This window comes from Sus scrofa, chromosome 4 (genome assembly GCF_054392235.1).
Source record: "Sus scrofa isolate SSC_HxYL_T2T_F1_AM1 chromosome 4, Sscrofa_HxYL_maternal_Yorkshire_Landrace_v2.0, whole genome shotgun sequence".
NCBI lineage: Eukaryota > Metazoa > Chordata > Mammalia > Artiodactyla > Suidae > Sus > Sus scrofa.
Genome location: NC_139386.1, coordinates 134,359,781 through 134,374,151, shown reverse-complemented (window position 1 = coordinate 134,374,151; position 14,371 = coordinate 134,359,781). Strand labels below are relative to the sequence as shown.

Sequence of the window (14,371 nt, the reverse complement as noted above, 5' to 3'; positions counted from 1 at the left end):
CACTACTGCGGCATATGGAGGTTCCCAGGCTAGGGGTTGAATAGGAGCTGTAGCCACCAGCCTATGCCAGAGCCATAGCAAAGCGGGATCCGAGCGGAGTCTGCGACCTACACCACAGCTCATGGCAGCGCCAGATCCTTAACCCACTGAGCAAGGCCGGGGATCGAACCTACAACCTCATGGTTCCTAGTCGGATTCGTTAACCACTGAGCCACAACAGGAACTCCAAGGTGGCTTCTTCTTAACCTATTACCTCTCCTATCAGATTTGATCCCAGTGCTGCAGATCTGCATGCAAAGGGTCACATTTCCAAACGGCTGGGAGAACGGCGAGTTGGTTGAAGGCCCTCATAGGTCCCGAGGTTTCCCAGCGTGTCAGTCCCCTCCTTCACCCAGCTGCTCCTCTTTCGCCTGGGAGCCTCTTTCGGTCTCCAGCAAATTGGACTCTTTCAGCCCAGTGTGATTTCCATCTTGTTTCTATGAGAAGCCGAGTGTTTCCCCCAGTGATTCACTTGGTTGCTCTGCCCGGAAAGGGACCAGAGTACAGTCTCTTGTTGGCTGGCCTGAAAGACTGACCGAAAGGGGGCATGAGTGCCGCTTGGTTCCCCAAAGACGTCAGACCGGAAGACGGGTGTGTTCTGGGTGGGGAGAAGGACCGTTGAAACACAGTGATAACATCGGACCCAGATGGATTTTTTTTCAGTCCCAAATCTGATGGACGAGTGTCATCCACTTTTGAGTTACAGAGAAAGAGGCTGAGACGTGCAATTTCCTGACCCAGCTCTGCTACCGGCTTGAGGGCCCGGATTTCTTTACCTGAAACACGGAGGGCTGGTGCAAGGATCTCTGAGTTTCCTTTCACCTTGAACATTTCATGAAAAAACTCACGCATGGCCACCCTGGTTGGCGATAGTGCTTGCTCCTGTGTGTTTTCTTTGAACTGAGTCTCAAATCCACTCAATATGAAGCAGATTAGTAACAGGAACCCCGGAGAGGCCACCCTCATACCCCGGGAATCCACTGTCCCGCCCCGTGTACCCTGTTTGTGTTTGTTTCTGCTGACTCCGAGGAGGGGTCGATTCTAGGGAAGTACCGTTTATACGAGTCCAAGTGCAGAGAGAAGTTTCCTCCATCTCCCTGCCCAAACAATCCAGCTTAGTTCGTCATCTTGTGTTGACATTACTGATGAATGCTAATGAGCTCATAAGTGCTAATTAATAACTCCATGTGCTTCTATTTACCGGCAAATATAGGGATCCAGGTGCAGTGTAGACCTGGCTCCGAACACGGCTCCTCGTTCTGTCTCTGAGCTGAGAACGTGGGGGGAGTGATTCTTGCAGTACTGCTAGAGTCGGGTTTTTTAATACACACAGGAAATAGAGTTAAATGCTCATAGAAGGATCGTCCCCTGATTTCCCACTCAGAAAAGAAACCGGGGTGAAATCCAGCAGGAAGCGGGATTTGCTGGGCCTGGGGGAGGAGTCGGAGCTCAGTGGTGACCAGGGCACCTCCCCAGCCTGTCCTGGAGGCACAGAGCAGGGCAGGTGCCTGAAAAGGGCCACAGCATAGGCGCCTCGACCCTCCCCCGAGGCAGGAGGTGAGTGTCTCACACGCCAGGAGCTCACCCTGCCTGAAGCCAGCCTGCTAGAAGGTGCTGCCTCCCTGTGGCTGGTCGGACCTGTGCTTCTCCTGGGGAGACCCTGACTTTTCCTCAGCAAACAGGTAACACTTGACCTTGTTCTGAGGATGGCATTTCTTGGAACTTATCAGACGCCTCCTCTGCACCAGCTTTAGCTCGGGTTCCTCACAAGCTGGGGCGGAGTTACTATTTGTTACTGTCCCTGTTTGAGCCTTTGGTAGACTGAGGCAGAAGAGTGTGGCCCCTTGGCCAAGGCCACACAGCACGCAGCGAAGCTGGGATTTGGACGCGGCCGTCATCCTAAAGGACGCCCCCTTCTAGACCTGCAGGGGGGCAGCTCTGGGTCTGCAGGTGCTCTGCCGGCAGCGCCCTGCTCCCTGGGGGCCTCCATCCCCTGCCTTTTTGGGACCAGTTTTCCTTCAAGCCTGGAGAGCCAGGCGTGGCCCCCCTTTCTCTTCCCAGCTGGAGCTGCCTGAGCCCCAGAGCCCCCGCCCTCCTAGCTCTGGGCATCACCCTCCTAGCTCTGCACTCCTCCCTGGGCCCAGGAGTCGCTATTAATCTGGGATCGAGCTGTTGCTTTTGGATGAGCGTCCCATGAGCGAACTTTTCTTTGTAAAGAGAATTGAGCTTTATAAGCCCCTGCTCTTTTCAGAGGCTTTCTGGGGAGCAAGGCACAGCCTCTGGGCCGAGGATGGAGCCGGCAAGGCAGGATGAGGCCTGGGGTCGGGGGAGGAAGGGACATCCCCTCCAAGCCTGCGGGGCACTTGACACTCCTGCTGCAGGGCTCCTGGGTCTCCGCTGCTGCCCGGGGCTGGGCGCCCCCGGGGGGGCAGTGCGGGGGGCAGGACTAATTACCCAGATCTGTTTCTTCTCCTGTCCGGGCCTCGGAGAGCGTTCCAGGAACAGACTTTCTGCAGTGTGATGACCTGCAAAAGCAATCCCTCCATTCACATTTCAGGCTCCAAGTCGGCCGTGTCAGAGGCTGAACCGGGGCCGAGGAGGATAATGGGTCAAATGCAATTAGCCGCCGAGAGGGCTGCACGCTGCCGTCTGATTTATTTTTTTGCCCATCAGATTCCAAGAATCCTAGTGCTTAAAAGCAACCAAACAATCGGCCTATTGTGCTGCAATAAAGCCCAGTTAATTCAGAAATCAATTGCACCACCAGGTGGGGTACACTCTGGCCCCAAACAGATGGGGTCGAACCCCCCCTCCAGTGCAGTCTTGCTAAATTAAAAACTTGATCCAGGAGTGGAACAAATAGGGAGCCGTGAATGGAGTGGAGTCAGGTCCACTCAGGCGAGTTCTTTCTTCTCCTACTCTTTTCCCTCCTTTCAAAAAGAAAAATGCGCCCTTCCCCTTCCAACCATGGGCCGAGCGGCCGCGCAGACCAGCCACCCACCCTCGCTGTTCAGTGTCTTAGTTTAATTAGTCTGGAAATTAAAGGGCAGCTCGGGGCCAGTGTGAGTGATTACCAAAATCCATGGCCGTATCCCGTGCCGTCCTCGCATTTAATTAATAGTCCCGTAAACGGCACGGCTCACTTTAAGGCAGTCTCCCGGTGTAACAAGTCCATTTAAATATCCACTTAATGATTAAGCGAATGTGAGGGACGCACTCTCGCATACGGGCCCGTCTCAGGTTTCAGCGTCTGAAATTTTTCAAAGCCGACCCAAGTCCACCGAAAAACGCGTGACACCCGGGGCTTGAACACAAGAAACTCTGTGATGAACAGACACCCAATTACATTTTTTAAAAGTGAGAAGCATTTTTTTGTGAAATAGCGACTCTGGAAACTAATTGGCAGCCCAGTAACGTGTGAGCAAAGGCCAAATCTTGTGGGGAACTTTTATTGCAGTGCCACGACTCAAAGAAAATGTGAATAAAAGGCATCTTTGTTTCCCAGTCAAATTAGCTGATTAAGAAATAAAACATCTTAACGTGGTTTTAAATGTAGAATTAATTATTTATATGAAGAGAAATTCAAGCCAGGGTCTGTGAATTCTACCTTGTGTGCGAATTGAATGGGGCAGAAGGAGAAATCCTGGTGGATCCATATCTTGGGTCCTTAAGAAAAAACTTACGGAAAACGAAACAGTTGGAGCGCCAGTGGTTGGAAAAACACTGCATTCGGATCACATGTTGTGCTTCCCGTTTTGATTTGCAAAGTCCAGCTTCGTTATGCGACACATGAAAAATGTGACTCGCAACAAGGAAACTGCTTTGTGTGGGCTGAGTCCTGACAGTTGAGGGGAAGGAGAAAACCCAGCTACACAAAGACGAGCCAGCGCCTGGGAGAACACAGGCCTTTTGCTCTAAGGAACCCGCAGGGGGATGGCAGAAGGAAGGGGAACAGGCGGCCCTTTCTTGTGCTAGTGGGTGCGTCTGGAGCTCCTGAAAACAAGAAAACCTAAGTTACTCCTTAGACTCTGCAAAGACGTGGGCAGGTGACCTCTGACCCCCAGGCCCCTGTCTCAGCCCAGGCCCTTCGGCCCTGACCCCTTCAACCTTCCAGCACCCTGGAGCCGGGCCCTGCCAGAGCCCAGGCCGCAAGGTCTCTGCGATTGTGGAGAAACATCTACTGGCTCAGTGGTTTCAAGGTGTGCCTTGCAGGGAGCCCCGCTTCTGTGTCACCGGGAGAGCTGGCAGCACCCGGTGCTCCTGGGTTCCTGGGCCAGAGAGGCCGGGGCTCCAGGATTTTGCGTTTTGAACACGTTGCCCGGGATTCTCTAAGGAGACTAAAGTCTGAGAATCTCCGTGCCAGGGGCCACTGAGCCATCACGGGTGTAGACGACCCTGCGTTTCTCTCATGGGTTCCCTTTAGTGAAGGGCGTTTTCCAAAAGGCCGAATGTCCACAGATCCTTCACGACACAAAAGCATCCCCCGGCCGCTTCTTCGCTTCCCAGAGCATCTCCTCACAGAGGGGGCGTAGGGAGGCTTTGTCCTTTACGAGGAGTCGGGCGAGGGCTTGAAAAGGCATTTGGCAGGAGACGAGGGATGAGACAAAGGGAGAAGATTAATGACGAACAGAATCAGAGTCCTTTTGCTAAAATAAAAATGGATTCACACCCAACTTCTTCTGAAGGGTAAGACATATGGCAGCTCGTGTGGGAAGCGAGCCTGCTGAGTAGAAGGAGGTCCTGCAGCAGGGGCGAAGCAGGAGCCGCTTTCTCAGCCAAAAACAGAACAGCACGCGCTCGGGGAGGCGAACCGTCTCTGCGAGGTGATGAGAGGCTGGCTCCTTAAAACTTGAGCGGACTCGGCCAGCGTGGCTTTAATAAGCGGGTCGAGTGTCTCGGAGTCAAGATGATCAGGTTTGGAGCTTTGGATGTTGGTTTTGCTCTGCTCTCCGGACGTGGCCTGATGGCCCATCATTTTCTGTGACTGTTTCTGGAAAAGCCACTGACAGTCGAAGGTTCCTCCTTTGTTCCACGGAACCACGCTCCTCCATCATTTCTGGGAACCGAGAGGAGGAAAGTGTGGCCACGAGAAGCTGGGTCTGAGCTCCAGCTCTAAACCGTGGGGCATCGTTCTCCTCACTTCTCTCTCAGGTTTTTGAGTTTTCAGCAGGAAAATGCCAGGACACACCTGGAAGGTGCTTTCGTTTTGTTTTTTAAAGGGAGGAAGGCTAATCACGTGTCCTTTGTGAACTCCGCCGCATTAAGCCTAAGGCTGCGCGTGCTGGATTCCTTTTCTAGGGCTCATTCGAAAGGATAAACCCACAGACACACAAAGGCTGGTTTCCAGTGTGGCTCTTATTATGCTCACGGTAGCTGCAGCAAGAGTTCAGTTTTAGTCCCTGGAAAATTGATGCTTCATAAGAACTTTCCCAAACCCATGCCCCCCTTGAGATAAAAATTTCCACGCAGTTTCGTCGCCCTGCTAGAGTTTCCTTTGGAATGTTTGTGCTAAATTCCTTTCCCCCTGATTGAAGTACACAACACAAAATCTAGCTTCACCACCTAAAAGCAGCGCCCTGAAACGCACGGGTATGTGGGCTGCCTTGGCAGAGGCGGTGGGTGGAGGAGGCGGGGAAAGTGGGGAAATGAATGAAACTCCCCAATAATTGAGGCGAGCTTGACTCGGCGCATTGAGGACTTGCAAGGCTTGAACAGAAGGGGTAGTGTGTCACCTCATTACATGCCAGGGGCAACCCCGGCACCGACTCAGTTTGGCTGCACGAAGCTTTATTTATTTATTTTTGTGGTATTTCCTGCCTTGGTGTGTGCCGGCGTGAACTTAATTAACACACGAGTGATTCTGCGCCCTCAGGGAAAAACGGTCAATTTTGTAAAATAAATACAGAAAAAAGAAAATAGAAAGTTTCTTTCCTTCCTGTTCCCAGCTGTTTTTAACTCCCTCTTTTATGCTGGGCCTTTGGAAAACCGGAAAGGCACATGGAGGTTGATAGAGCCCAACCCAGGGACCCCACTAAGGCGCGATGTCCAGGGACGCCTCCGACCCCCCCTTGTGCCTCCTAGACCGTCCCCACCGCTCTTGCTGGGAGAGAAAGCAGAGTCAGGAGGTAGCAAAAGTTCGCCCTGCAGTGAAAGCGTCACGCGTGGTAGGTGCCTTTTCACTGACTGTTTTGCCCTCGTTTGGAAGTGTCTTCAATTCCCTTTCGCATCAGGCCCTATCAATTTGATCAATATCACTATTTGCACGAGGCAAGTTTAAGCCCATAAAGTCGTCTAGCGTCGTCCCTCTTCTCTCCCACCCACCCTCTTAAAAAAAAAAGAACAACAACAAGAAAAACCAAGGAGAGTCACAACTTTGGCGTGGAGCTTGCGTGCGAAGCTCTGGTATGAAAAGTCTATGAAAAGATGACATTTATAGACGGGTACATATATATTTAATTTCTGTGTGTGAGTGTGTGTATATATATTTCTGCTTCTGTTCCTGGAGGATATAACATCATAATTAAGGACACTTTAGCCAATGAAGAGTTTTTTCAGCTCTCTTTAATTGGTAATTTAATTACAGAGCTAATTAGGAACAGAGTGGGTGTTGGGATTACAATGACTGTCTTTAACTGGAAATTCTTACCGCTCACAGAGCAAAAAAGTTCTTCAGTTGTGGGACCTGAAATAATGGATTAATAAGTCAGGAAATACAACTGTATGGGGGGGGGGGCTCATTCACAGGCCCTTCTGTTGGCAAAACCTCGTGGTGAGATCCAGTTGAGTACCGGTGACCCTGCCTTTCCAGCCTCCTGGGGGGTCTGTGCTGCGGCCCCAGGGAATCTGTGTGGGAAACACCAGGGCTTGGCTTCCTGGGCCCAGAGCTTAGGGAGAAGGTGGAGCAGCCGTCAGCACTTTGGGAGGAAGTGTGGTCCAGGGCTTAGAGGGAAGAGGACGCCGTGACTAGCCTCCCACGTGTCACTTCTGCGTGGAGAGAAGCCGAGGAAGAGTAGCTGTCTCTGCCTGAGCCTCCTACCCTCTGCTCACTGCAACGGACCCTGCACCCAGGGCAGCGCGACAGCCTTTGGAGGGGGCGGAAGGACGGCCTTGGCCGCAGGGGGCTTGAGCCCAGACTGGGTGGCCCTCTGGGCCTTGGGTTCAGGAGGGAGGGCTGCAGGGCATGATTCACCCGGGTCCCGGTCCGTCACACCCAGGAAGTGAGGCTCTAGAAGGGCGGAGCTCGGTCTGAGGCGAGGGGAATGAGTCATCGAGCAGAAACACAGCCCCTGTACTTTAAGAAGACCTGTGACTCTTCTTATTAGGGAGAACTTCGCTTTTTCATTCATCAAACACGGAGAAGTGCTGTGTGAGCAGCTACCATGTGCAACATGCTCCCAGCAAAATAAAAACACCAAGTGTAACCCCATCGTCTCTTTGAAGGGCAAGTACAGAGACTTTCCTGGAGGGTCGATTTCACAAAGGCCTAGACCAGCATCGCTCCTGGGCCTCTTTCTTGGGAAGGTTCCATCTGGAAAAGCGGGGCCCCCAGAAAGGCCAGCACTTGGTAATGGAGAGTGCTTGAGGCGATCCAGGGCCAAGGACGCATTTGGGGACCGACAGACGCTCAGTTCTCAGGGGTAACGGCAGGGAGGCGCGTGGGAGAGAGAGAAAGGAAACACGGCCAGCACGGGGGCCACGGGCCGTCCATCCAGAAGCCCAGCCCTGGCTTCAGCCCTTAGCCCCACTCAGGCCCCTTCTCCCCCAAGCTCTGGGCTGCGATTTCTGTCCTGAACCAACCAGTGTGAGCCATGCTGGTCTCCTGCTGCTGCCTGTGGCCGAGGAAGGCCTCCCGGAGCCAGGGTGGGAAGAGACCCACGCAGGGCTAAGGGTGCTGTCGGGTTCACAAACCAGCTGTGCCCCTGGACCCTCCCCCGACAAAGAGCAGCTTGCAGATGAAAAGAACAGTCAGCCTTCCTCCTAGACAAAGGGGTTCTTAGCGAAGGAGCACTTGCAGACGCGGACCAGAAGAATTTTCTGATTTTTTTTGTTTTCCATGCTCACCCTAAATAACTCTTTTTGGGCTAATGCTCCCCATCCTGGCCCAGGAAGGACAGATCCCTTGACTTTTATTTATTTGTTCTCTACCTCACTTTAAAAATGATTTAGGACTTCCCGTCGTGGCGCAGTGGTTAACGAATCCGACCAGGAACCATGAGGTTGCGGGTTCGATCCCTGCCCTTGCTCAGTGGGTTAACGATTCGGCGTTGCCGTGAGCTGTGGTGTAGGTCGCAGACGCGGCTCGGATCCAGCGTTGCTGTGGCTCTGGCATAGGCCGGTGGCTACAGCTCCGATTTGACCCCTAGCCTGGGAACCTCCGTATGACATGGGAGCGGCCCAAGAAATAGCAAAAAGACAGAAAAAAAAAAAAAAAAAAAAAAAGATTGAGGCTGAGACACCTCATGTTATCCAGCCCGAGGAAAAGGAGCTTGTGACCCCCAGGTGGACAGAGGCTGGAAAGACAGGAATCCCACCCTTCAATAGTATCTTTTCATGGAAATATTAAATTCACGCCTTCATCAGAACATCCTTATGTTTAGTTAATAACGCCACCAACATCGATGGAGCTCTTAGGATGGGTAAGGGTGGTATAATTTTAATCCGGACCCAGTGCTCGCTGAGCTTCTGGCTAAACTGGAGAGATGCTGTGTGCACAGACACTGTCACCCGGCAGAGGATCACGCATCCCACTTGTGAGTGACGGGGCCGGGGAAAGCACGCGCTCTTGCCACCGGGCTTGGGGGGCTGGGGCTCGGGGGTGGGGGGGTCGTGGGCTCGGGGGGCTGGGGCTTGGGGTGGGTCGTGGGTTCGGGGGACGCCGACAAGCAGGGTGTTCTGGACAGGGCTTTGCATTTACTGAGCCAGGAACTGCAGTAAGTTCAGCAGATGCATCCGACACGTGATTCTCAGCAGGACCCAACGAAGAATGAAGGAGGAGGCCCCAGTCCCCCTGCAGGCCGGCTCTGCCCCAGAACTATCTAGAGGCCCTTGGGGGATACCTCAGAGCAACTGCATATCAGGTGACATGCACCTCCGCAGAGAAAACCAGGCTTGGTGAGGCTGGGCACCTTGCTCCCGGTTCCAGCGGGAGCAGGGGGAAGGGACCAGGCACACAGTGGGTTGACGCCAAAGCTGCCGCGGCTTGCAGTCCACATTCCGAGGGGCCAGAGCACGGGTCATTTTATCTGTCCCCTGTGCAAACTGTGCCCTGTCTTCCCCTCGGGGGAGGCGGGCAGAAGGGGCACAGGGTTGGGCTCTGGTCAAAGTTGAGCAGACGTATTTCGGGGTGGAGTTCCCGGGTATTCTGACAACTAACTGGAAAACTTTGCTGAGCTTTGCGTCCAAATCTCTGAGGGGCCAGCAGAGCCCGGGAGAGGAGACCTCACGCACGGCCTGCGTGTCGGAGCTGGGCCTGGCACGCGTGCGTGGTGTTTTTCGGGCATTACCCTTTGACCTCAGGCCTAGGGCGAGACAGAGAACTAACTGCAAGCTTTCCTAAGGCCTCCGCTCTAGCTCCTTGCCCCCGACTGGCTTTTTGACACCTCTTAGGAAGTACTGTGGCTCAGCGGCTTAAGAACCCCACTGGTATCCATGAGGATGCGGGTTCCATCTCTGGCCTGGCTCAGTGGGCTAAGGATCCGCTGTTGCCATAAGCTGTGGGGTGGGTCACAGAGGCAGCGTGGATCCCATGTGGCTGTGGCTGTGGCTGTGGTGCCGGCTGGCAGCTGCAGCTCCCATTTGACCCCTAGGCCCGGAACTTCACATGACACAGGGTCAGCCCTAAAAAGCAAAAAAAAAAAAAAAAAATCTCAAAAAACAAAAAAGCCCAACAACCTTCTTTAAGGGAGTCTGTTGGCCTGGGTTTATCCAGGTAAAAAGTGCTCCTTGGTTCAGTGAGCGTCAGGGATCCGGCCAGACCAGTGGCCCAGGTGTGTTTCCGAGGGAGTTTCCGAGGGAGGCCTGGGCCGCCGGGCCGTGTTTTCTTCGGCTTCCCCCCTCCCCGGGTCTGGGGTCCGCGGCCACCTGAGCAGGTGCTCCAGGGTTACGTCCACGGCAGTGTCCCACCCTCAGCTAATGATTTCGTCGGGAAGGAAACTGCTCCTGTCCCCGACCTCATTCAACGCCTGCCACTCCTCTTCCCTCTTTGGGGTCCCAAAGAAGTGTCGTTAAAGGCCCTGAAAACGTCAGCCGAAACCAAGGTTTCTGTCGGTTACAACCTATGAAAAGTGTATTGGATTTAATGTTTGGTGTGGGAAATCAGGCTTTTTTGTTGTTGTCTTTTTTTTTTTTCGGTCTTTTCTAGGGCCACACCCACGGCATATGGAGGTTCCCAGGCTAGGGGTCGAATCAGAGCTGTAGGTGCCGGCCTTCACCACAGCCACAGCCACGCCAGATCTGAGCCCCGTCTGCAACCTACACCACGGCTCACGGCAACGCTGGCTCCTTCACCCACTGATGGAGGCCAGGGATCGAACCCGCAACCTCACGGTTCCTAGTCGGATTCGTCAACCACTGAGCCAGGACGGGAACGCTGGGAAATCAGTTTTGGCCACTGTTGCCGATGGTCCGTGACAGGCACGGCTGCGGTGAGGGGCGCGCTGCAGAGGCCTTCCTACAGGGGAAAAAGAAAGACAAACTGCCCACGTCTATCAAAGGACTGCCGGCCGTTTTTAAGGCTTTTTCAATTCAGGGCCAGCGCCGTCGGACGGCACGGAAGCACATGGTGTTTGCTGATGCCCTTCCCGATAAACTGGCTGGTTGCTCGTGAGAATAGCTTAAGGCAGGGAAAGGCACCGGAGCCGCTCTTTCAAATGACCCCTTCCCAGGGATCCGGCGGGAGGACGGCGGGCCCTGTCCCCGAAGGAGGCAGGGCTGAGAACAGGCGGCCCTTCTGAGACGGGAGCTGCCCCGGCCCGGGAGAGCGGCTGTCCCAGCAAAGCATCCTCCGGGCTGCAGGCCTCACAAGGCCAACCGAGACTGGTTAGAGGCGAGGAGAGGCTTAGGTGTGACTTTGCCGGGAGAGGCACTAGGGCTCCCCTTGCATAGGGTGGGCAGGTGCCTCTATGTCTCATGGAAAGCACATTATACTTCTTTTTTAATTAAAAAATGTTTTTGGCATTGCCTACGGCATGTGGAAGCTCCTGGGCAAAGGACTGACAACGCCAGATCCCTGACCTGCTGCACCACAAGGGAACTCCCACATGATTCCTGTTAATTGATGTAATCCTCAGATAAACCCCGTGACACCTGTACTCCCATTAAACACTCTCGCAGCTGGAGAAGTGGAAACCCACAGCCCACGCTCCTTGCCCGAGGTCGCAGGTAGTGACTGACCCAGCTACGAACCACACCAGCTCCTCTGGCTCCAGAGTCCAAGCATTTAGTCTCTAGGCTGTTCCATCTTGCAGGTCACTGAAGTGTATCCGAGTCCCCTTATATACAGAACCTAAAATAGCCAAACTCAGAGAAGCAGAGAGTCGAATGGTGGGGATCGGGGGTCGGGGCTGGGGGCGGGAGACCTGAGGTGATGATTGGAGGTCCAGAGTTTCAGTTACGAGAGTCAGGGTCTATGATCCAGCGCAGTGGGCAGAGCTAACAACACTGCATTGCGGACGGAGCCCGTGCTAAGGGGGTAGGTCTTACTGGAAGTGTTCCTGCCACGCACAGACGAAATACTCAGGACAGTACTATTACTGGTAATGATGGCGGCAGGAGGGACTGGGAGGTGAAGGTACATCTGTGCCCTTGACGGTGGCGCTGATTCCACAGGCGTCTACGTGTCCCCAGACTCACTGGGTTGTGTATATTAAGTGTATGTGACTTTTCCGTGTCAATCTCACCTCCATAAAGTGGTTTTTTTAATGTGCCTGGATATTTATCTGTCATTTCTTGCAGTAAATGTCAAAAGCTCACGAGGCTGTTTGTGGCTGACATCCATGCCCGCAGGCACCTGCTCATAGCCTCGTCTTGGCAAAGATGCCTTCGTTTTTCTTCCCATGCCACCTCAGCACCGCAGTGCCAGCCGACAACCCCACTCTTCTCTGCGAACATGCACCAAAATGCAGCTGTTCAGACCAGGCTGGCTCCTCTCACACACCTGCGCATAGGAACCCAGGCCTCTCCTGCGCGGTGCATTCACATTTGACCTTACGTAAGTATCTGCATAATTATTGTTGAGTAGAAGTCTTTCCGAATCGACGATCCACTGGAAAGGGCTGGAGGCAGAGATCATCTCTCACCTACATGGCCGCCCCTCAGTGACAGTCTGACAAGGCGATTGGCCCCCGGGGGGTTCCAAAGTTGTAAAGAATGAGTAGAATGAATGAAATCCTTCAGTACTGGAAGAGGGTGTTTCATCCGTCCATCCTGCCCTTCGTCCAGGATGAGGAATGTAACAAATCCTCAAAGGGATTACTTTCCTTAAAGTACACACGTCTTTGTGAAGGAAAGGAAACGTCACAAGTGCCAGGACCCTCCGATATGAAGCCAGTGCAACTTTCAAAAGGCTCCATTCCAGATGCACCTGCCTGTGCACCTGCGCGCAGCCACGCACACGCCCCCTAAGCACCTTCCCGCACGCCCCAGTGTGTGCCCCCTTACCCACGATGCCCGCACGGCTGATCGCACATTCTCCGCGAGGCCTCTTCCTCCTGGGGAGCGGGCATCAGAGGGGTTAGCCCTGTCTCTCAGGACCCTTCCATGTTCACTCATTTGGGGGACACTGGCTTTGGGGAGATGCTCACAGTTCAGCACACGGGGCCTGTCTTTTCAGCCGTCTTTTAATCTTTGATACACTGAACAAACGTGGAGAGCTTGCTGGTGACGAGCAGCTTGGCTCGGACTGCAGGGATGAAAACCACGTCAGTGGAGTCCCTGGAAGTCCTCCACCGCGCCTGAGGCGCATAAAGGGAACGCTTGATCCTGGCTATCAAAGGGTGCAGGAAGATCAAGACGAATTAAAGCCGATGGTGTGCCAGGAACCACCTGCAACAGGAGGCCATTACTCCCCTCGTTAAAACAGCCTCAGTTCCGGGGCCTGATCTGAAGCTTCATTGAAATGTTTCAAACAGTGGATTATAACGAAGATGAGACGTTCCCTGTCCATTGCATGACCTTTGCTAAGAAAGGCAGATTGGTAATAAGGCAAAAAAAAAAAAAAAAAAAAAAATCTGAGCTGTTGCCTGAAGACAGCCAAGCCCCTTAATGATACGAGCTGTGACACCCTCCGTGGGGGGGCCTGTCCGGGATGCAGAGGCCGCGGGGAGGACCCGCCTGTGGCCGGGGGACCTGCACCTCGTCTGCTTCCCCGTGGCCATTTCTGCGACCTTCCCTTTTCTAGACAAGAGGGGAGGGACGCGGGGCAGCACCACCTCTGGGGCAATCATTGTCCGTTACCCCAAACGTTGCCCTTGCGGTGCAGAGGGTCCGTGGCCCTGTCACGCTTCTTCCGTGATCTTCCTATATCTGACGTGTCTAATCACACTGACGCCCTCGGTAGACAAGGATGCCCGAGCTGCTCGGGGTCTGCGGGGGACGGGGCTCTGGCACGGCCCGACCCCGTTATCAATTTTTCTGTATCCTGAAAAAAAAACATCACGAAGCTGCTGCCCCTTATGCTTCTCACACGATAATAAGTTGCAAGTCATATTTGTCCAGAGATACGAATGCCTTCTGGCTCTCTTCCCCTTTTTGGGGTGATTATCTGCCCTGGCAATAAAGTCCATGTCTCGAGTCCTGCCATTATCTCCCCTCCAGCTGGCACATTGTGAAAGTCGCTGTTGGGGGGATACTGTTGCAGCAGCTGATAGGAAAGCTTTACAGAAAGTTCTCTATCTCTTGGCCATTTCTGCTCTGGACTCACCTGTCCTGTCCTGGCACCTGTGTTCCGTTTCTCACGTGATGGCTCAGCCGCTTGTCTCTGGGGAGCCTCTAAGGCGGGGCCCAGCCACATCTGGTCCGCAGCGTCGGCACCTGTTAGGGATGCAGCGTCTCCAGCCCCATCCTAGACTTGCCGACCGGATCTGAAGTGCATCAAGATCCCCGGGCGATTCAGGTGCTCATCAGGGGCTGACAAGGACCTTGGCAGAGGAGCTATCCTGGGGCAAAGGCTGCGAGGCTTTGAGGAGCCGCGGTGAGGGTTCCTGGGCACGGCACACCTTTCTAAGGTGAGATTTAGTCAAGCCGGTGCGGAGTGGGCACCAGTTCTCATGAGAAAGGGTTAATTAGTTCTTCAACAGCTGGAGCTATTTTGCAGTCGAGGACCCACATAAAAGGA

The 14,371-nt window shown here is 53.8% G+C and overlaps 1 long non-coding RNA gene across 1 annotated transcript in view; it reads left to right on the top strand.

Annotated features, from left to right (window-relative positions):
- The first annotated feature begins 1,490 nt into the window (after positions 1-1,490).
- The window catches only part of LOC146404288 (uncharacterized), a 35,592-nt gene continuing 22,711 nt past the window's right edge, over positions 1,491-14,371 (top strand). The window contains exon 1 of the long non-coding RNA XR_014844917.1: positions 1,491-1,721. This is a non-coding gene — a long non-coding RNA (uncharacterized LOC146404288). The remainder of the gene's footprint in view (positions 1,722-14,371) is intronic.